Below are 23737 nucleotides of genomic sequence, written 5' to 3'. Positions count from 1 at the left end.
ACAGGGGAATCACCTTTTTTTTTTTTTTGGAGTAAAAAACGGTACTGTGGATTTAAAAAATAGTTACAACCTAAATGTTGAGAGCTGTATTTGGTGGACATTTTTAGGACTTAAGCCCAGGAAGCAGCATCTCAAATAACCCTGAAAGAACTGCTTGGAAGAGGCAAGGGGAGGACCCAGGTTACATAGACATTTGTAACAAAGGGGAGAGAATCTTAGCATCAAAAGTATTTTTGTGAATTAAAGAAAACCAGATATCTCAAGTTAAGGAATTTAGTGCTTTTCTATGTATGGGCAGGAATCCCTTAGAAGAAATGGAGTAGCCATCATAGTCAACAAAAGAGTCCGAAATGCAGTACTTGGGTGCAATCTCAAAAATTACAGAATGATTTCTGTTCGTTTCCAAGGCAAACCATTCAACATCACAGTAATCCACGTCTGTGCTCCAACCACTAATGCTGAAGAAGCTGAAGCTGAATGGTTCTTTGATGACCTACAAGGCCTTCTAGAACTAACACCAAAAAAGATGTCCTTTTCAACATAAGGGACTAGAATGCCAAAGTAGGAAGTCAAGAAACACCTGGAGTAACAGGCAAATTTGGTCTTGGAGTACAAAATGAAACAGGGCAAAGGTTAATAGAGTTTCGCCAAGACAACACGCTGGTCATAGCAAACACCCTCTTCCAACAACACAAGAGAAGACTCTACACATGGACATCACCAGATGGCCAACACTGAAATCAGATTGATTATATTCTCTGCAGCCAAAGTTGGAGAAGCTCTATACAGTCAGCGAAAACAAGACTGGGAGCTGCCTGTGGCTAAGATCATGAACTCCTTATTGCCAAATTCAGACTTAAATTGAGGAAAGTGGGGAAAACCACTAGATCATTCAGGTATGACCTAAATCAAATCCCTTATGATTATACAGTGGGAATGAGAAATAGATTTAAGGGACTAGATCTGATAGATAGAGTGCCTGATGAACTATGAATGGAGGTTTATGACATTGTACAGGAGACAAGGATCAAGACCATCACCAAGAAAAAGAAATGCAAAAAGGCAAAATGGCTGTCTGAGAAGCCTTACTAATTGCTGTGAAAAGAAGAGAAGTGAAAAGCAAAGGAGAAAAGGAAAGATATATGCATCTGAATGCAGAGTTCCAACGAATAGCAAGGAGAGATAAGAAAGCCTTCCTCAGAGATCAATGCAAAGAAATAGAGGAAAACAATAGAATGGGAAAGACTAGAGATCTCTTCAAGAAAATTAGAGATACCAAGGGAACATTTCATGCAAAGACGGGCTCAATAAAGGACAGACATGGTATGGATCTAACAGAAGCAGAAGATATTAGGAAGAGGTGGCAAGAATACACAGAAGAACTGTAGAAAAGAGATCTTCATGACCCAGATAATCACGATGGTGTGGTCACTCACCTAGAGCCAGACATCCTGGAATGTGAAGTTAAGTAGGCCTTAGAAAGCATCACTAAGAACAAAGCTAGTGGAGGTGATGGAATTCCAGTTGAGCTATTTCAAATCCTAAAAGATGATGCTGCACTCATTATGTCAGCAAATTTGGAAAACTCAGCAGTGGCCACAGGACTGGAAAAGGTCAGTTTTCATTCCAATCCCCCCAAAAGGCAATGCCAAAGAATGCTCAAACTACCCCACAATTGCACTCATTTCACATGCTAGCAAAGTAATGCTCAAAATTTTCCAAGCCAGGCTTCAGCAATACATGAACCATGAACTTCCAGATGTTCAGTCTGTATTTAGAAAAGCCAGAGGAACCAGAGATCAAATTACCAGCATCCACTGGATCATCAAAAAAGCATGAGAGTTAAAAAAAACCCCATCTATTTCTGCTTTATTGACTATGCCAAAGCCTTTGATTATGTGGGTGACAATAAACTGTGGAAAATTCTTCAAGAGATGGGAATACCAGAACACCTGACCTGCCTCTTGAGAAACCTGTATCCAGGTCAGGAAGCAACAGTTAGAACTGGACATGGAACAACAGACTGGTTCCAAACAGGAAAAAGAATATGTCAACTCTGTATATTGTCACCCTGCTTATTTAACTTATATGCAGAGTACATCATGAGAAATGCTGGGCTGGAAGAAGCACAAGCTGGAATCAAGATTGCAGGGAGAAATATCAACAACCTCAGATATGAAGATGACACCACCCTTATGGCAGAAAGTGAAGAGGAACTAAAGAGCCTCCTGATGAAAGTGAAAGAGGAGAGTGAAAAAGTTGGCTTAAAGCTCAACATTCAGAAAACTAAGATCATGGCATCTGGCCCCATCATTTCATGGCAAATAGATGGGGAAACAGTGGCTGACTTTATTTTTTTGGGCTCCAAAATCACTACAGATGGTGACTGCAGCCATGAAATTAAAAGATGCTTACTCCTTGGAAGGAAAGTTATGACCAACCTAGACAGCATATTAAAAAGCAGGGACATTACTTTGCCCACAAAGGTCCGTCTAGTCAAGGCTATGGTTTTTCCAGTGGTCATGTATGGATGTGAGAGTTGGACTATAAAGAAAGCTGAGTGCCAAAGAATTGATGCTTTTGAACTGTGGTGCTGGAGAAGACTCTTGAGAGTCCCTTGGCCTGCAAGGAGATCCAACCAGTCCATTGTAAAGGAAATGAGTCCTGGGTGTTCATTGGAAGGACTGATGCTGAGGCAGAAACTCCAATACTTTGGCCACCTGATGCGAAGAGCTGACTCATTTGAAAAGACCCTGATGCTCTGAGGGATTGGGGAGAGGAGAAGAAGGGGACGTCAGAGGATGAGATGGTTGGATGACATCACTGACTCAATGGGTATGAGTTTGGTGAACTCCAGGAGTTGGTGATGGACAGGGAGGCCTGGCGTGCTGTGGTTCATGGGGTGGCAAAGAGTCGGACATGACAGAGACTGAACTGAACTGAACTATGTATGGGAAGATGCAAGTGTCTGGACTCACTGAAATTATTTCTTTCATGTGCATCTCAGGTATCAGTTCCACAGCCTTAGCCAGGTTTCCCCAGAACCTCTTTCTACTTGAGCTAATTGATTTCCCATTGGGCCCCCAAGTGCAGACTTTCCTTTCTTTTCAATTCTTGGGGCTTCCCTGGTGGCTCAGCTGGTAAAGAATCTGCCTGCAATGCAGGAGACCTGGGTTCAATCCCCGGGTTGGGAAAATCCCCCAAAGAAGGGAATATCTCCCCACTCCAGTAATCTTGCCTGGAGAATTCCATGGACAGAGAAGCCTGGTGGGCTACAGTCTGTGGGGTTGCAAAGAGTCAGACACGACTGAGTGCCTAACACTTTTAAATTCTTGGGTTTGGGACTAAAAAACATTTCCTCATGGTTAGATGTGTTTTCTAAAGTGGACTCAGTTAAGGCTGCCTGAAAGTACTTATGTATGTGTGCTAGTTTTGCAGGTCAGGAAGCAACGGTAAGAACTGGACATGGAACAACAGACTGGTTCCAAATAGGAAAAGGAGTACGTCAAGGCTGTATATTGTCACCCTGCTTATTTAACTTATATGCAGAGTACATCATGAGGAATGCTGGACTGGAAGAAACACAAGCTGGAATCAAGATTGCCGGGAGAAATATCAGCAAGCTCAGATATGCAGATGACACCAGCCTTATGGCAGAAAGTGAAGAGGAACCAAAAACCTCTTAATGAAAGTGAAAGTGGAGAGTGAAAAAGTTGGCTTAAAGCTCAACATTCAGAAAACGAAGATCATGGCGTCTGGTCCCTTCACTTCATGGGAAATAGATGGGAAAACAGTGGAAACAGTGTCAGACTTTATTTTTTTGGGCTCCAAAATCACTGCAGATGGTGACTGCAGCCATGAAATTAAGACGCTTACTCCTTGGAAGGAAAGTTATGACCAACCTAGATAGCATATTCAAAAGCAGAGACATTACTTTGCCAACAAAGGTCCAGCTAGTCAAGGCTATGGTTTTTTCTGTGGTCATGTATGGATGTGAGAGTTGGACTGTGAAGAAGGCTGAGCACTGAAGAATTGATGTTTTTGAACTGTGGTGTTGGAGAAGACTCTTGAGAGTTCCTTGGACTGCAAGGAGATCCAACCAGTCCATTGTGAAGGAGATCAGCCCTGGGATTTCTTTGGAAGGAATGATGTTAAAGCTGAAACTCCAGTATTTTGGCTACCTCATGCGAAGAGTTGACTCATTGGAAAAGACTCTGATGCTGGGAGGGATTGGGGGCAGGAGGAGAAAGGGACGACAGAGGATGAGATGGCTGGATGGCATCACTGACTTGATGGACGTGAGTCTGAGTGAACTCCGGGAGTTGGTGTTGGACAGGGAGGCCTGGCGTGCTGTGATTCATGGGGTCGCAAAGAGTCGGACATGACTTAGTGACTGAACTGAACTGATGTGTGTTAGTGGCTTAGTCATTTCTGACTGATTTTTGTGACCCATGGATTGTAGCCCACCAAGCTTCCCTGTCTATGGAATTGTCCAGGCAAGAACACTGCAGTAGAATGGCATTCCCTTCTCCAGGGGATCTTCCCAACCCAGGGATTGAACCCGGGTCTCCCATGTTTCAGGCAGATTCTTTACCATCTGAGCCACCACAGAATATCCCTAGAAGAGAGCATGGCAACCCACTCCAGTATCCTTGCTGGAGAAACCCATGGATGGAGGAGCCTGGTGGGCTCCATAGGGTCGCAAAGAGTTGGACACGACTGAAGCAACTTAGCAGGGCATGGCATGAAGTCACTTATGCTGAAATATCCCGCACAGGAATGCTTTTCCCTCTGAGAGAAGGTTTCACTCAGACCCCTAAGTCTTTATGCTTAGAGCATGGAAAAAGATTCCTTCATACTTTCTCTCAGGCTTTAAAACAGATCTTCAGCATCTGGAAATGCTAGCACTTCTGGTTAGCTCACCTCTCCAGGCAGGACAAGGATACTCCCAGGAGAGGCTGACCACGTTCCCAGCTGGTCTGATTGCCAGTAGCAGAAATGGTACCTACTTTCTTGGCAGTAAGGATTGGCCTGAGAAACTGACATATTACGCCAGCCTAGGTCTAATGTTGCTCAGTCTGCAGGCTCCATTTTAAAATATTCTGTTTCACAGTTTTCTTATCAAGGCTGATCATTTCACAAAGTGTTGGGAAGAATCCTGGCCCATCAGTGTGTGAAAATGTCTGAGACTGAGCTCCCAGAGGAGGTGTGTCTTTAAAAACTCATGTCAATTCAACGAATACAAGATGAGATGAAGAATTCTCAGGTCAATAGAAAAGCTGTTTTGATTTGACAGCGAGTGTAAAGTGATGCCAAGTCATGAATTTGCTGAGAGGTGCTCCTAGCGAAGCAGGCACCAGCTTGAGTCAGAGTCGGCGGGAACTTCCTTTGTCTGATGCTCCGCAGTCCAGCAGAGCCAGAGTACCCTCCGGAAAGTCAGCAGGTGAAGATTCCAAGCCTGCAGTTTGAAAATGTCTCCATCAGCTCTCCATTAGATTTCATGTGCTTTGTCTCCTCCTTCCCATCCTCCTATTTCCACCCAAACATATACTCTTCATTCATTCACTGGATAACAAGAGGGCAGAATTTATTTTCCAGCTGATGTGGCCTGAGTGTTGTATTCCATCCAGGGGACATTAATGGATGTCACATTAATATCACATTGATATTAGTGGATGTCAAAACAGTGTCTCATGGTCATATGTGTTTTAGAAATGCTGGGTTAATCCAGTTACACAAGTTTTTTGCTGAAGTCTTCATAGAGCTTTTGATATGCTGGTGGGCAATGTTAGTCTCTTAAAGGGAGGATTTTTTAAAAAATCAATTTTTATTGGACTATAGTTGATTTACAATGTTGCGTTAGTTTCTGCTGTGCAGCAAAGTGAATCAGTTATACCTATACATATATACACTCTTCTTTTTATTCCTTTCCTATATGGGTCATTACAGAGTACTGAGTAGAGTTCCCTGTGCTGTATACAGTAGGTCCTTACTAGTTATCTGTGTTACACATAATAGTGTGTATATGCCAATCCCAATCTCCCAATTTTTCCTTCTTCCCTCTTTTCCCCTGGTAACCTGAAGTTTATTTTCTGCCGGGAGCCAGCGTGAGGAGCTCCACCCGTGGCAAAGGTCATGAGGAAGGAGGCTCGGCATACGCAAAGGCGGGATGGAGCCTCAGGAGTCCCCCTGGAAATTCTTGAGCATCTACCCCCAAAACCAGAGTCTGCCTACTTTCTGCTTTGTACTCTCACCTACGCCTCTGACTTTACGGGGGGCTGTCCCCCACTACCTCTCTCTGAAAAAAGAGTTAACTTACAGCTCCAGTTAATAATTCCTGGGTGTGACAGTGTTTCAACCTACAAACTCCTTTGGAAGTCCTCTAGCCTGCCTGAATAGGTTTTTCCGGCCACATGTGATTGCTCAGAGCCTCCCAACTGTGAGAGGCATGAGATGTTCTAAACTGTCTAAATACAGATTCCTTTGAGCAGTTAAAAGATTGACTAGAAATTGTATTGGTGAAGGGATTTTCACTTGTTGGGCCAATGTTTGCTGCTAAGTCTCCATATCCCTTACCTGCTGTGTCCCTGGCAGTGTATTGATTAATATGATTGGTGTAAGTAGTAGCTTTAATGTTTGTAACCTTGGACCCTTGAGTTAATTCTTTTTCTTGTTATAGCCCACCACACCTTTGCCCTATAGGAATGCAACTTTATCTAATGCTTTTGGAGGGTGGCACCTGACTTTAGAATAATCACTTTTAGAGAAAAATAAGTTTCTTAAAATGTTAACAGGCCTCCGGACCAGAAGATGATGCAAATCACCTAAACTTTTGCATATGATAAGTTTGCAGGAGGAAAGCCTGGCTTACTGCATGACTCTACCCCTTCCCCCATTATCCTCTATGCATAACTTAAGGTATAAAAACTACTTTGGAGAATAAAGTGTGGGCCTTGTTCACCGAAACTTGGTCTCCCCATGTCGTTCTTTCTCTCACCTTCTGGCTGAATTATTCAGCCTCTTTTCTCCACTGAATTTCCTCACTGAGCTATCCTTATTTAACCACTCTTTATATCCTTAATTAACGTTTAATTAAGCAATTGTTTCCTGATCCTTGCCGACGCCGTCCCTGCTTCGAATTTCCTGGACCCACCGGGGCTGGACCCCGGCAATTTTCTATATCTGTGACTCTACTTCTGTTTTGTAAATGAGTTCATTTGTAACTTTTTTAAGATTCCACATATAAGTGATATCATATGGTATTTGTTTTCCTCTGACTCACTTCACTCAGTATGACAATCTCTAGTTCATCCATGTTGCTGCTGATGGCATTGTTTCATGGCCGAATAGTATTCCGTTGTATATATGGACCACATCTTCTTTATCCATCCCTCGGTCAATGGACATTTAGGTTGCTTCCATGTCCTGGCCATTTTAAACAGTGCTTCAATGAACACTGGGGTGCATGCATCTTTTGAATTATGGTTTTCTCTGGGTATATGCCCAGGAGTGGGATTGCAGGATCATATGGTAGTTAAGAGGATGGTCTTACACACCATTTTCTAAACCCAAGGGAGTTTTCTAAGAGCATAGCACTGCCATGGCATACCACTCGGTGTTCCAGTAATATCACAGTCTGATGACCAGTGTTCCCTTGGGGCTCTGCTCCTCTGTCCCTTATTTCTTAGCTTCTTTTGACTTGCTTTTGATTTTACCTGTATAACATGGACATGTCTAATAAGAAGTGAAAGATCTTTTCACCTCGCTCCTCCAATTCATTCCCAGCATCATGGTCAATTATGCCCTAATGCGATAGGGATGCTCCTAGAAATGACCTTGCTAGGCAAAACCATGGTCACAGGGCTAGAGGACCAACCCTCAAAAACTTCATCAGTGACCTATTAAAACAAATATTGGCATCTGATAAAAACAGTAGTTGGCTTGTGCACTTGGTAAATGGTTAGAAAATGCATCAATACCACAATCAAGATGGCACTTTACCTACAAAATGCTCTGAATTTTGCTTGGGGATGTGAATGTCAGAAAGATTGTCACTGGTGAATTATTGGAAAGTGGTGAAAAGAGGATTATCTGAAGTTGAAGGAAAGTTTACCAGATGTGGGTGAGTGGAGCTTACCACACACATGATGATTGCAGGAGCTGGTACTCTTAAGGGGTGTGTGTGTGTGTGTGTGTGTGTGTGTGTGTGTGTGTGTGTTTTATGTGTTCCTACCATGGTTTTTCCAGTGGTCATGTATGGATGTGAGAGTTGGACTGTGAAGAAAGCTGAGCACCAAAGAATTGATGCTTTTGAACTGTGGTGTTGGAGAGTCCCTTGGACTGCAAAGAGATCCAACCAGTCCATCCTAAAGGAGATCAGTCCTGGGTGTTCTTTGGAAGGAATGATGCTAAAGCTGAAGCTCCAATACTTTGGTCACCTCATGCAAAGAGTTGACTCATTGGAAAAAACCCTGATGCTGGGAGGGATTGGGGTCAGGAGGAGAAGGGGACGACAGAGGATGAGACAGTTGGATGGCATTACTGACTCGATGGACATGAGTTTGAGTGAACTCCAGGAGTTGGTGTTGGACAGGGAGGCCTGGTGTGCTGCAGTTCATGGGGTGGCAAAGAGTCGGACGCGACTGAGCAACTGAACTGAACTGAAGTGACAAGATCAAGATAGAGAACAGTTCCAGAAGGTTCCCTAGGGCCACTCTCCTAAGTCAGGACTCTTCCTTCCTGCACATCTCTCAACCAGAGGCAACCAGCTTTGTGACTTCTACCACTGCTGATCAGTGTTACTGTCACTGAAGCTCCTGTACATTGTGTTGTTATGTGTGCAACTTCTGTGTGTTGCCATCTTTTGCATACAGTCCATGGGGTCACAGAGCCGGACACGACTCAGTGACTTTCACTTTTCTCTCATCTTTGCTCGTTATGTCTGTGAGATTCATCCATGTTGTATATGGAGGAGTCGTTCATTTTTTTCATTGTTGTGTGCTGTGTAGTTATAGTGAATAGCTATAGCAGAATATTTTAATCCACTCCATTGTTAATGGACAGTTGGAATGTTTCCAGTTTTTGAATTTGACAGATAAAGCTGTGATATATCCTTGGATAGATCTTTTGGTAGCAATATATGCCAATGTTGGGTGCTTATGTATTTATAGTGAGAAGGCAATGGCACCCCACTCCAGTACTCTTGCCTGGAAAATCCCATGGACGGAGGAGCCTGGTAGGCTGCAGTCCATGGGGTCGCTGAGGGTCGGACACGACTGAGTGACTTCACTTTCACTTTTCACTTTCATGCATTGGAGAAGGAAATGGCAACCCACTCTGGTGTCCTTGCCTGGAGAATCCCAGGGATGGGGGAGCCTGGTGGGCTGCCGTCTATGGGGTTGTACAGAGTCGGACACGACTGAAGTGACTTAGCAGCAGCAGCAGCAGCATAGTGTTTTGTGAAGTCACTCAGTCGTGTCCGACTCTTTTCCACCCCGTGGGCTGTAGCCTACCAGGCTTCTCCGTGCATAGGATTCTCCAGGCAAGAATACTGGAGTGGGTTACCATTTCCTTCTCCAGGGGATCTTCCTGACCCAGGGATCGAACCCAGGTCTCCTGCATTGGAGGCAGACGCTTTAACCTCTGAGCCACCAGGGAAGCCCAGAATCCTGGAGTGGGGAGCCTTTCCCTTCTCCAGGGGATCTTCCCAACCCAGGGATCGAAGCCAGGTCTCCCACATTGCAGGCAGATTCTTTACCAGCTGAGCCACCATCTTATATTCTTTTGATAAATTGACCACTTTATCACTCAGTGATGAACTTCTTTATCCCTGTGACAATTTTTGACTATTTTGTCTAAGTATAGCACCCCCGCTCTCTTGTGGTTACAATTTGCCTTGAATATCTTTTTCCATTCCTTTACTTTCATGTGTGTCTTTAATATTAAAGTGAATTTCTCTCTCTTTTTTTTAAAATACGTATGTGACTGAGCTGGGTCTTAGTCTGGCACTGGGGGTCTTTGCTCTTTAGCTGTTGCCTGTGGGATCTAGCTCCCTGACCAGGAATTGAACCTGAACCCTCTGCATTGGGAGTGCAGGGTCTTATCCACTGGGCCACCAAGGAAGTCCCTAAAGTGAGTCTCTTACAGGTAGCATATACCTGGATCTTTTAAAAAAATCCATTCAGCCATGCTATGTCTTTTGATTAAGAATTAATCCATTTACGTTTAAAGCAATTATTTATAGATAAAGCCTTACTACTGCCGTTTTATTGTTTTCTGATTATTTTGTAGTTTAAAGTTCATTCTTTCTTGCTGTCTGTCTTTTTGATTTGACGACGATTTTTTGGTAGTGGCTCCTTTTCCTTTCAGGTCTGCTAATTTTGTGATCGGAGTTAGCATGAGGCTTACAGAAGTGTTTTGTTGTAACAGTTGCAGAGGTAAGGAGATGGACTTGTCCTCACATACTGAATTTGAGGCACCTGTGGGTCAGTAGATGGGGCTGTCATTGGGAGCTTCAGAGAGAGAACTGTGGTACAGTGATGGCCTAATGGTGTAATCATGACCAATAAAAATTTAACACTGGAGGCTCAACAATATTCTTGACCACAGCAGAGACAGCCGTTGATTATGAAAATGGATTTCCATCATGAGAATGATTTTTCTTATAGGTGCAGAAATAGAAAGGTCTTCTTGATCTCATGACCTTTCAAAATTGGTCTTGGCTCTAGCACTCTGCTTCATAACTGGTTGTGCCTGCCAACTGGTTCCGTGTGGTCCCTTGGTCGGGCTCATTTGTGTCACTTTGGCCAGTCTTGGTCTCCAGCCTCCATATTGATCCAGTTACTCCGGGTGTGGAACAGATTACCCCAAAACTTAGTGGCTTAGAAAATGAACATATATTTTTCTCGTGAATCTTCGGTTTGTGTGGGAATTGGTGAGATGCCTGATGTTTACCCACTACAGCATCAGCTGGTGAAGCCCAGGGCTGGAATCTCCTAAAGGCTACTCTGTCACATATTTAGTAGTTGATGCTGGATTTGGGGCCAATCTGGAGTTGGTCTCTCGTCTGAAACACCCTCCATGTGGCCTCTCTATGTGGTTTGAGCTTTGTATAAATATTGTGGCTGGTTCCAAGGGCAAGGTGGTGGGGGGAGGAGAGAGAGAGAGGATGAGAGAGGGGGAAAAGTAGAGAGGACTGTCTCTGATGATAGCTTGGCAGGCATGCACCATTACTTGCCATGGCTTCTATTCATCGAGGCATTCACAAAGTCCCTCCCACGTTCAAAGTCAATAGATTTCCCTTTTTGACGGGAAGTGTTGTTCCCTACAATGTTGTGGAGGAGCCGTGGGACTGGAAGTGCTGCTATGGGTGTTTGGGAGGATGCATTCTGCCACACTCGTGTTTGTGGTTCCCATCATTTCCTGAACCCGCTCCCAGCCCTTCCTCTCACCTCTCCTGGCACCCGCTGGTCTCTTTCCTTCATACACTGCTGACTATGGCTCAGACTCACAGGAAGGATGGGGGTGAACGTTGTCCTTTTTTACATTCTCATGTTCAAACAAACAAAGTGATCAAAGTGACAGCATCAACTTGACAACCACCGGTGGGAAATGCCAAAGCCAAGAAAAATGTCTGCGAAGTCTGGGCCTTCCAGATTTTCTTCTCTTGTCAGCAAAAACAGTTAGATTTAGGGACTTGTAGTTAGCAGTGAGATTTAAGATGTTTGGTCACACAAATCAAAAACCACAGATCTTCTTGGGTTAACCAGGACAAATTTATGATGGAGAATTATGTGTGTTTTTTTTTTTTAAAGACTCTGTGAGATGAGCTAAGATTCCCTCTGCCTGCAGGGTAATTTTTCCTTTCGAAATTTTAAATTTCTCATCAAGGTGAAAGGCACTGCTAGTGACCTTGTTTATGACCAAGAGAGCAATATATTTGCAAAGGGAAGTTCTTCCCAGGAAGTTAGTCTGTCCCTGACTCTTGTTGCAGAGCTGCTTTGATTTATCCACAAGCCAAACTTTCCCGAAAGTAGGGATGATTAAACTGGCCAGCTATTGAAATATGATACAAGGTAATCCTGAATGGGAGAAAATACATGACTGGGACAGTTATTCTCCACCAGCACCCGGTGACCCTGGGCCAGGGGTTTTGAGAGAATTTACAGGATGAATGGAAAAACAAAAAAGATGGATGGAAATGGAAAAAGGAAACCCCTGTTCTGAAACCATGGAAAGTCAGACAGTTTGAAGGACACTCTGAGATAAAAATGATTCCTTTGCCAGCGTTTTTCTAAGTGATTATGCAACACATGGTATAAAGCAAGTGATATATTTGTCTAAGACAGTGACCGAGCACCAGCCATGGAAACTCAAAAGTAACGGTCGTGATCATAGAACTAAAGGTGTGTCAGTTCATTCACTTGGCAAACTTTGTTGAGCACTATTTATGTTATGAGATACTGTACAAAGATCCTGCAAATACAGAGTCTAAAAGGCTGTTCTTTCCCCCTAGGAATTCATAGTTCATTAATATTGTTGTGCAACCATCACCACTGCCCATCTCCATAACTCTTCTTGTCTTGCAAAACTGAAACTCTGTATCCATTGAACAGTAACCATTCTCCACTTCCCCCACCCCCTAGAGCTTTCTTTTAGATTAGTTTTAGGGTTACAGAAAAATTGAGCAGAAAGGCCAGCAAGGTTCTATGAACTTCTCCTCCTGCATGCCATCGTTTTGAAGACACTGTAACCAGCAAATACAGTCATGTAGGGTGGACCATGCATGCTACTCAATAGCAGTGAGGATAGGTGAGCAGTCAAGATGGGTTTTGAGGACAGGTGTTGGCAACTACCATATGAGATGGTTGGATGGCATCACCGACTCAATGGACATCAGTTTGGGTAAACTCCAGGAGTTGGTGATGGACCCCTGTCCGTCACCTGGCATGCTGCAATTCATGGGGTTGCAAAGAGTTGGACACGACTGAGCAACTGGACTGAACTGAACTGATGGCAACTACACTGGGACCATCACTCGGGAGACAGTGGTTGTTGGATCATACACGGTACAGTAGGAGGTTGTAGAGCAGGGATTGTAGGGCATCTTGATCTCAGAGAGGTTGAGATGTGACAAAAAGCATGCTTGTTGGTATCCCTGGAATTTATTGCCTTTGCATAAGATTGTGCAATTTAAAATCCAAGGATAGCATCTTACTGCAGACATCATTATTAACCATATTATGAATAAGTGGCAGTCTAGAAAGCGAAGAGATTTGCTCTAGGTTAGAGACATTCAAGGATATTGACCCTGGGCCCAGAGTCAGTAGGGAAATCATTCTGATTGTTTTCTTTCTTTTTGTAGAGATAGGCTGTCTTAGAGCAAGCTATTCTTAACAAATTTTGAGAAGTCTGTGCAGACACATTTCACACAGGAAGGCAAATCCCCTTGCTCTCCATGTTGGCTCCTGCATGGTTGATAGTAACTGCAGAGGAAGATTTACGGATGTGGAAGTTCAATGGAACAGAAAAGGGTCTTTATGTGTTCAGTTTAACATGTTCAAATGGTAACTGAGTTTTTAGATAGCAGAAGACAATTCTGTTTCCTTCTCTTACTCTTTCCTTTTGTTGTTTAGTTACTCAGTCATGTCGGATTCTTTGCGACCACATGGCCTTTAGCCTGCCAGGCTCCTCTGTCCATGGGATTTCCCAGGCAAGAATACTAGAGCAGGTTGCTATTTCCTTCTCTAGGGGATCTTCCCAACCCAAGGATGGGAGTTGCGTCTCCTGCATTGGCATATAGGTTCTTTACCACTGAGCCACCAGGGAAACCCTTGCTCTCTTCTGCTTGTGGATTTATCCTCAAATGTGATAACATTCCCCAGTAGGGATGGATCCAAGTTTTTATTTAAGGCCTTTAAAACACTTCCATTTAAAAACCTCATTTGCAGGGACTATTGATTTAATTAGCCTGAGGTCATTTGTAGGATTACTAACATCTCTGTGTTCTCTTCTGGAAGTGGAGATTTTGGTGCAAGGAGAGTTTATTAGCTCAGCTCTGGTGAACAGTTCAGCTAAGGTCTCCTGGTGATGTCTACCCTGATTTCCCCCCATTATTTAACTACTTGATTTGCTTGACTCCTGTAGGAGGCACATAAATTATTGGTAAACACTGAAATATATGAAGTTTAGAAGAGATGGTATCACAGGCTATTGCTGCTGTTCTTCCAGTTCATGGAGAAGTTGTATTTGGAGGCTTCATCCTAAATTAGCTGCAGCTTATTAACACCCAGTTGTGGATGTGACTGGTGATGGAAGTAAAGTCCAATGCTGTAAAGAACAATATTGCATAGGAACCTAGAATGTTAGGTCCATAAATCAAGGTAAATTGGAAGTGGTCAAACAGGAGATGGCAAGAGTGAACATCAACAATTTAGGGATCAGTGAATAAAATGGGTGGGAATGTGTGAATTTAATTCAGGTGACCATTCTATCTACTACTGTGGGCAAGAATCCCTTAGAAGAAATGAAGTAACCCTCATAAACAAAAGAGTCTGAAATGCAGTACTTGGGTGAAATCTCAAAAATGACAGAATGATCTCTGTTCATTTCCAAGGCAAGCCATTCAGTATCACAGTAATCCTAGTCTATGTCCCAACCACTAATGCCAAAGAAGCTGAAGTTGAATGGTTCTATGATGACCTATAAGACCTTCTAGAACTAACACCAAAAAAGATGTCCTTTTCATCATAGGGGACTGAAATGCAAAAGTAGGAAGTCAAGAGATACCTGGAATAACAGGCAAGTTTGGGCTTGGAGTACAAAATGAAGCAGGATGAAGCCTAACCGAGTTTTGCCAAGAGAACGCACTGGTCATAGCAAACACCCTCTTCCAACAGCACAAGAGAAGACGCTACTCATGGACATCACCAGATGGTCAATACCAAAATCAGATTGATTATATTCTTTGCAGCCAAAAAGCTTCTCCATCTTGGAGAAGCTCTATACAGTCAGCAAAAACAAGACTGAGAGCTGACTGTGGCTCAGATCATGAACTTCTTATTGCCAAATTCAGAGTTAAATTGAAGAAAGTGGGGAAAACCACTAGGCCATTCAGGTATGACCTAAATCAAATCCCTTATGATTCTACAGTGGAAGTGACAAACAGATTCAAGGGGTTAGATCTGATAGACAGAGTGCCTGAAGGACTATGGATAAAGGTTTGTGACATTGTACAGGAGGTGGTGATCAAGACCACCTCCAAGGAAAGGAAATACAAAAAGGCAAAATGGTTGTCTGAGGACGTCATACAAATAGCTGAGAAAAGAAGAGAAGCTAAAGGCAAAGGAGAAAATAAAAGATATATCTATCTGAATGCAGAGTTCCAAAGAATAGCATGGAGAGATAAGAAAGCCTTCCTCAGTGATCAGTGTAAAGAAATAGAGGAAAACAATAGAATAGGAAAGACTAGAGATCTCTTCAAGAAAATTAGAGATACCAAGGGAACATTTCATGCAAAGATGGGCACAATAAAGGACAGAAATGGTATGGACCTAACAGAAGTAGAAGATATTAAGAAAAGGTGGCAAGAATGCACAGAACTATACACAAATGATCTTAATGACCCAGATAACCATGATGGTGTGATCACTCACCTAGAGCCAGACATCCTGGAGTGCAAAGTCAAGTGGGCCTTAGGAAGCATCACTACAAACAAAGCTAGTGGAGGTGATGGAATTCCAGTGGAGCTATTTCAAATCCTGAAAGATGATGCTGTGAAAGTGGTGCACTCAATATGTCAGCAAATTTGGAAAATTCAGCAGTGGCCACAAGATTGGAAAAGGTCAGTTTTCATTCCAATCCCAAAGAAAGGCAATGCCAAAGAAATCTCAAACTACCACACAATTGTACTCATCTCACATGCTAGCAAAGTAATGCTCAAAATTCTCCAAGCCAGGCTTCAGCAATACATGAACCGTGAACTTCCAGATGTTCAATCTGTATTTAGAAAAGCCACAGGGATCAGAGATCAAATTGCCAACATCTGTTGGATTACTGAAAAAACAAGAGAGTTCCAGAAAAACATCTATTTCTGCTTTATTGACTAGCCAAAGCTTTTGGCTGTGTGGATCACAACAAACTGTGGAAAATTCTGAAAGAGATGGGAATACCAGACCACCTTACCTGCCTCCTGAGAAATTTGTATGCAGGTTAAGAAGCAACAGTTAGAACCGGACATGGAACAACAGACTTGTTCAAAATTCAGAAAGGAGTACGTCAAGGCTGTATATTGTCACCCTGCTTATTTAACTTAAATGCAGAGTACATCATGAGAAATGCTGGACTGGAAGAAACACAAGGTGGAATCAAGATTGCCGGGAGAAATATCAATAACCTCAGATATGCAGATGACACCACCCTTATGGCAGAAAGAAAAGGGGAACTGAAGAGCCTCTTGATGAAAGTGAAAGAGGAGAGTGAAAAAGCTGCTTAAAACTCAACATTCAAAAAATTAAGATCATGGCATCTGGTCCCATCACTTCATGGCAAATAGATGGGGAAACAGTGACAGACTTAATTTTTGGGGCTCCAAAATCACTGTAGATTTCATGGTGACTGCAGCCATGAAATCCAAAGACGTTTGCTCCTTGGAAGAAAAGCTATGACCAACCTGCTGCTGCTGCTGCTAAGTCACTTCAATCGTGTCCGACTCTGTGCAACCCCATAGATGGCAGCCCACCAGGCTCCCCCGTCCCTGGGATTCTCCAGGCAAGAATACTGGAGTGGGTTGCCATTTCCTTCTCCAATGCATGAAAGTGAAAAGAGAAAGTGAAGTCGCTCAGTCGTGTCTGACTCTTAGTGACCTCATGGACTGCAGCCTACCAGGCTCCTCTGTCCATGGGATTTTCCAGGCTAGAGTATTGGAATGGGGTGCCATTGCCTTCTCCATGAGCAACCTAGACAGCATATTAAAAAGCAGAGACATTACTCTGCTGGCAGAGGTCTGTCTAGTCAAAGCTATAGTTTAACCAGTAGTCATGTACTGATGTGAGAGTTGGATCATAATGAAAGCTGAACATGGAAGGTTTGATGCTTTTGAACTGTGGTGTTGGAGAAGACTCTGGAGAGTCCCTTGGATGGCAAGGAGACTAGTCAATCCCTCTTTGATTGACTAGTCAATCAGAAAGGAAATCAGTCCTGAATATTCATTGGAAGGACTGATGCTGAAGCTGAAGCTCCAATACTTTCACCACCTGAAGAACTGACTCATTGGAAAATACCCTGATGCTGAGAAAGATTGAAGGTGGGAGGAATAGGGGACATCAGAGGATGAGATGGTTAGTCGGCATGACCGACTCAATGGACATGAGTTTGAGAAAGCTCTGGGTGTTGTTGATGGACAGGGAGGCCTGGCGTGCTGCAGTCCATGGGGTCGCAAAGAGTTGGACACGACTGAGTGAATGAAGTGAACCTTTCCTGTCCTATTAAGAGGAGTTTCATTCTCAAAAGCTTTGCGTTGCTAAGTGTATTAGTTTCCTAGGGTGGCCATGGCAAAGCACCACAAAGTGGGTGGCTGAAGACAACAGACATATATTCTCTCACAGTTCTGGGGTTCAAGGTGTTGGCAGGGCCATGCTGTCCCTGAAGGCTCTAGGGGAGGGCCCTTTTTGGTTGCTTCTTGCTTCTGGAAGTGACCATCCATCCTTGGTGTTCTTTAGCATACATCTGCATCACATTGTCAAGTGGACTCTTCTCCTGTGTCTCTGTCTCCAAATCTCTTTCCTTATGAGGCCACCAGTCTTTGGATTCAGGGCTTGCCCTAATCCTATATGACTGTGTCTTAAGTTGATTACATCTGCAGAATCTCTTGGGCATGCAAGGCAGCATATTTGCAGGTTCTGGAGATTAGAATGTGGGTGTCTTTGTGTGTGTGGGGCACTGTTTTGCTTACCGGACCATCTAATATCAAAGTGAAGAAATACCTACGGGCAGCACCATGGTGGCCATCATGGTGCCTTACCCATGACGGATACTGGATGCATGTTTTTGAATTAAATTGGAGTTTATTCAGAATGTTGCTCACAAGCTGCCATCAGTAGGAGGAAAGTTTTTGGTTGACCTTCCTCCTGGGAAGCAGTTGAGTGTGAGGCCATACAGGACTGGCCCATGGGCTGTGAGGTGGGAGCTGAGATTCCTAATGGAATCATGATGTACGGCTTTGGGGAGAAAAACCAAATAGGTACAAAGCAGAGGGACAGCAGCTAAGGCAGCAAAACATAACAAGTGAGGGTGGGACGCCTGAGAAGGGAGAGACTAATAATGATGTTAGTAATAATAGTTCATTATGTGAACAATCTTTCTGTACAACTACTGTGCTCAGTTCAGTTCAGTTCAGTCACTCAGTCGTGTCCGACTCTTTTCGACCCTGTGAACCGTAGCACGCCAGGCCTCCCTGTCCATCACCAGCTCCCGGAGTCCACCCAAACCCATGTCCATTGAGTCGGTGATGCCATCCAGTCATCTCATCCTCTGTTGTACTTGTCCCACATCAAGAGCTAGCAAGGAGAGTGATTTTTTTTTCATTTGTTTATTTATTTGGTTGCATTGGGTCCTAGCTATGTCATGCGGGGTCCTCACTGCTGCGTGTGGGCTCTCCAGTTGCAGTACACAGGCTCCAGAGCTTGGGGGCTCAGTAGGTACAAGAAACGGGTTAACTGCCCTGAGGCTTGTGGAATCTTAGATCCTGGACGGGATATGGAAGCCTTGTCCTCTGCATTGTGTTGACTGAAAAATAGAGTTACAACCTGAGAGTAGAGAGCTGTTTTATTTGATGGGAATGTTTAGGACTCTGAGCCCAGGAGACAGCATCCCTGCAGCTCTGAGAAAACTGCTCTGAGGAGGCTGGAGTTGGGGGAGTCAGGCTACATACAAGTTTGAAAGAAAGGGAGTAGGCAGTCTGAACATCAAAGATCAGATATCAAGTTAAGGAATTTAGTATTCTTTGTATGGGAAGATGTAAGCTTCTGGACTCACTGAATTTATTCCTTTCCTATGCACCTCAGGGCTTCCCCTTGGGTCAGTGGTAAATAATCTGCCTGCAATGCAGGAGACACAGGTTTGATCCCTGGGTCAGAAAGATCCCCTGGAGAAGGAAATGGCAACCCACTCCAGTATTCTTGCCGGGAGAAGCCTGGCAGGCTATAGTCTATAGGGTCGCAGCGAGTCAGATACGGCTGAAGCAACTTAGCATGCACGCATATGGGGCCTCAGCTATCTGGGGCCAAATCCTGTTTCCTTGTTCACCTCTGCATTTCACTTGTCTCAGTAACATTTCAGTCCTGAGTCTTTGTATATTGCATCCGCTGCTTTTTCTATTGGCCAGGCCCCCTAAAAAGCTAGCCTGAGGTAGCTAAACCCAAGATGCTGGCTCTGTTTGTACCAAATCCTAAACAGCTGAGCTGTCTACACTCAGTTCATTGAGAATAATTTGGTTTGCTTCTTAACAATCAGTTCTTTTATTATTATTATTGTTATTTTTATTGTTATTTTCCATTTGCAAAATATCTCTTAAAGTGTTGCTTGCAGCTCTGATAAATCGATGGCTTTTAAATTAAGCCCAGTCCAGGCTGGCTGTTATGAATTCTCCTGGAGCTGCCCATTGCGTTCTGGCAGGAGTACCCAACTGGGGTGAGCCCTGTATTAGCATTTTAATTGCTGGCTGTTTGCCTTCCTGTTGCAAGACTCAGCCCACAAAGGTATAGCAGGCAAGTTTCAATTAGTTCTTATCCCTGATTTACTGGGTCTATAAAGAACCTCTCCCCGTAGCACTGGGAAAGTAATACCCTTCATGTACTGAAAGCGATACAGAACATTAAAGAAAGAATCGCCTTGACTAGAGTGTGGGCTTCCAGGGTCCCAGGGAAAATTCCTGTTTGAATGACAGTAAATTTTCTTGGATGGGTTCTTAACTGAAACAAAACAAAATAAACTAAAACACCCTGGAGTTCCTCTAAATTCCAGGCTCCTCTCAATTCCAGGCTGGGTGTCATCTCCGTAAGGTTAACACGGGGAGAACAGTGCTGAGATTCACCACCTGGCCAGCTTTATTTCGTAGGGGAGCTAGTTCATCAAAATGACATTTGTGAAGCTCAGCAAATTAATACACCAGGTTTCTAGTTAGTTGGGCTATTATATCTAAGACCTGGAAGGTTGACACCTTTTGGAAACACTTGGATAGCTTGTTAAAGAGCAGATTCCTTGGCCCAGTCCACTCAGATCTGATTCAGGAATTCTAGAGTGTGATCCAAGATGACCTTCACATTCCTTTCAGCTTGACTAAACTTTAGACAGAGGTGTTCCTGACTCTTGCCCTCTGACCTTCCTTTCCTCACAGCATTTACTTTAGAACACTAGCTTGTGTGCATATGTGCGCGTGTGTGCGTGCGCACGTGTGTGTGTGCTCAGGCGCTAAGTCGTGTCCGACTTTTTGTGACCTCGTGGACTGTAGCCTTCCAGGCCCCTCTGTTCATGGGATTTCCCAGGCCAGCATCCTGGAATGAGTTGCCATGTCCTTCTGCAGGGAATTTCCCCACCCAGGGATCAAACCTGCATGTCCTGTGTCTCCTGCATTGGCAGATGGATTCCTTACCACTGTGCCACCTGGGAAGTCCCTTAGAAAACGTAACATTGTGAATTCTTTCTCTGTGCCTTGAGACATACATCTCCTAGCTTCTTGCCAGCTTTACAGTCCGGGACTGTCCTTCTTGAGGACAGGGGAGCCATCCCTTTGAAATGCCATCATCTGGAAAGATAATGCCCTATTTCCCAGTGTCCCTGGGAGAGCAGGGCCTAACTACAGTCAGTGTAAATTAGCAAACTCAGAAGCTTCATCACATTGGCCGCCCACTCCCTAGCTTCCTCCAGCACTTTCCCACTAGTTCACCCCAGGGATTAAAACTCTCCTACCGTGTTTCAGCTGAGTCGGTTCAATCTCTCTCCTACCGCAATAGCCTAGAATAAAGCTTTCCTTGCTTTTGTGTATATGCATATATATGTATATGCACACACACGCACACACACATATATGTGACACACATGTATTTATATATATATGTGACTGAGCAACTTTCATGGTTCATATATATATAACTGAATCACTTTGCTGTATATGTGAAATTATCACAGCATTGTAAATCAACTATATTTTAATTTAAAAAAACTTAAAAAAAGGAAAAAAGTGAAAGTGAAAGTTGCTCAGACATGTCAGGCTCTTTGTGACTCCATGAACTATACAGTTCATGGAATTCTCCAGGCCAGAATACTGGAGGGGGTAGCCTTTCTTTTCTCCAGTGGATCTTCCCAACCCAGGGGTCAAACCTAAGTCTCCCACATTGCAGGTGGATACTTTACCAGCTGAGCCACAAGGTAAACAAAAAAAAAAAAAAAAAAGGAAGTAATTGTGAAAAGTAGCTCAGTGGTCAAGGTACAGGCTAGGAAGCCAGGCGGCCTGTCTGATCATTTGGTGCAGGTATGGCTTTGGGCAAGTGATTCACTTCTCTGGGCCTTAGACTCTCAATCTGCAAAATGAAGGTAGTAGTGTATACCTTCCAGGGTTTCTGAGGATTGAATGGATTAAGATATGCCAAGACCTGAGGATGGTACTTGCCCCTTTGAAGGTAGTAGTGTATACCTTCCAGGGTTTCCTGAGGATTGAATGGATTAAGATACTCCAAGACCTGAGGATGGTACTTGCCCCTTGGCGCTGCATAAGGCATTGCTTGTCCTTGCATTCTGTGGCCAGTTTCTCGACAGTCTGGAGGTGAAGGTCAGCCTTTCTGGGAGTTGTGAAGAGACAGAACTGAATGGATTTCCTGTCTTAAAAGCATTCAGTCTGAAAGCAGGTTTTTTGGTTTAGAGATGAAGGAGAAGCTGCCTGTAATATGTGGAAAGAGGCAGATTCTGTAACATTGCAGGTTAGTCTCTCTTCTTCTAGAGAAACACTTACTGGAGTTTTAAGAGACAGATAGATAACCAGGGATGCCGGGATTTGTAAAACCTTGGCTGTACTTTCTCTAGAGCAGAGTTTCCCAAACAGGCTTCGTTTGAATCACTGTTTCATAGAACCTTTTAAGAAATGAATTGTTGATTAAATGGAATTTAAAAGGATCTTTTTGTTGCTGGATTCTACAGTCCTTATTTTGCTAATGTATGTTGTAAATCTGCAAAGAAGATTTTTTTTGCAGGATGAGGAGGATGAGATAGGCAGCACTTTTGAAACATATTTGAGTTTTAACCTCTCTTTTTTTAAAATATAAAATCTCTCACAGAACATAGTCAGGTGCCCTGGAGAGGTGTAGATTACCTGCATCTACCTAGCTACATTTTGCAGTCTCAGCAGGGATTCTGCAGCATCAGAAAGAAATTTTCACCCATTTCCAGAACCATCAAATGGCACTTCTGGACGTGGGTGAGGGTATCTATGGAGTGCAAGGGTGGGCGACATCTCAGTGAGCATGCGTTGTTTGTTGGAGTCTCTACTGTTTTAACCAGTACTTTCATGCTTGATGTCATCTCTTTTTACATTGTGTGATAATTCCTTCATGTTTGGGAGTCGATTCTATACAACTTGACTTTAATGATTACTAAAAAGTTTCCTGCCACCAAATCTCTAACTACATCTTCCACTAAACTTTTCTTGGGTTGAGTTATCATTCTGGAAGGCTTGTGGGAGGAGGCACCCCATGGGTACCATTTAACATGGAACGATTGGCCAGATTATGCTAGGCAGCGGGTAGGGTGTCCGGTCACATTCAAGGCTCCTCAATGGGATGGAAAGAGATGCTGGGTTGGTACCATGACTCCCAAGCAGCCTGGGATTGCAGCAGGGTTCCTGGTCCTTGAGGGAAGGCACTTCATCATTCATCTCCACCATCTTGCTTATCTCCAGGGCTCAGGTTCCCCCAGCTCCATGCTTTCCCCATGTCACCCCTTTACCCCTTCCTACAAGAAATCTGGGCTTCCCTGGTGGCTCAGAGGTAAAGTATCTGCCTGCCAATGCAGGAGATGTGGGTTCAGTTCCTGGGTCAGGAAGATGCCCTGGAGGAGGAAATGGCAACCCACTCTAGTACTTTTGCTTGGAAAATTCCTGGACAGAAGAACCTGGCGGGCTATGGATCCTAGGGTGGTAAAGAGTTGGACATGACTGAGCATGCACACACAAGGAATTGACTCTTGGCTTGCCACGCTGAAGCTTTGGGTTGTCAGGAAGCATTTAATAGGAGGCCTCTCCCGGGGCTGAGGGATCCAGGCATTTCCTTCATCAGTTTTTCTATATGGTGATACCTACCCTCTTCCTTCTTGTGAACCATACAGTAAAAGTGATTGCTTACAACTCTCTCTCTCTTTAATATGGATCGCCTATGTTTTCTAAGACTGAATTTTAATCTTTATCTTTGCTGAGAATAACTACAGTATATATGCCCACACCATGTTGATTAAAACACCTTTGCTCCATCAGAGCTCTGGTCCCTGTGTCTTTCTTTCTCTCTCTTTCTCTCTCTCTCTCAGTCTATTTCTTTGGAACACAGAGGCCCTCTGAGTTCACTTTCCTGCCTGGGCTTCTAAGACCCTCTCTAGAAGGTGCTCTGCACCTTCACCCCATCGAGAGGGCGCCTGAGGCCTCTGTGAACAGAGCAAGCCCCATGCCAGGGGCTTTATTGGCTTTCTGCATAAACCAAGG

The sequence above is a fragment of the Bos grunniens genome, chromosome 4 (assembly GCF_055505025.1).
Source record: "Bos grunniens cultivar Pamir isolate PY7600 chromosome 4, Bosgru_T2T1.0, whole genome shotgun sequence".
Lineage (NCBI taxonomy): Eukaryota > Metazoa > Chordata > Mammalia > Artiodactyla > Bovidae > Bos > Bos grunniens.
The sequence above is the reverse complement of the archived record's forward strand: the minus strand, read 5'-3'. Positions refer to the sequence as shown.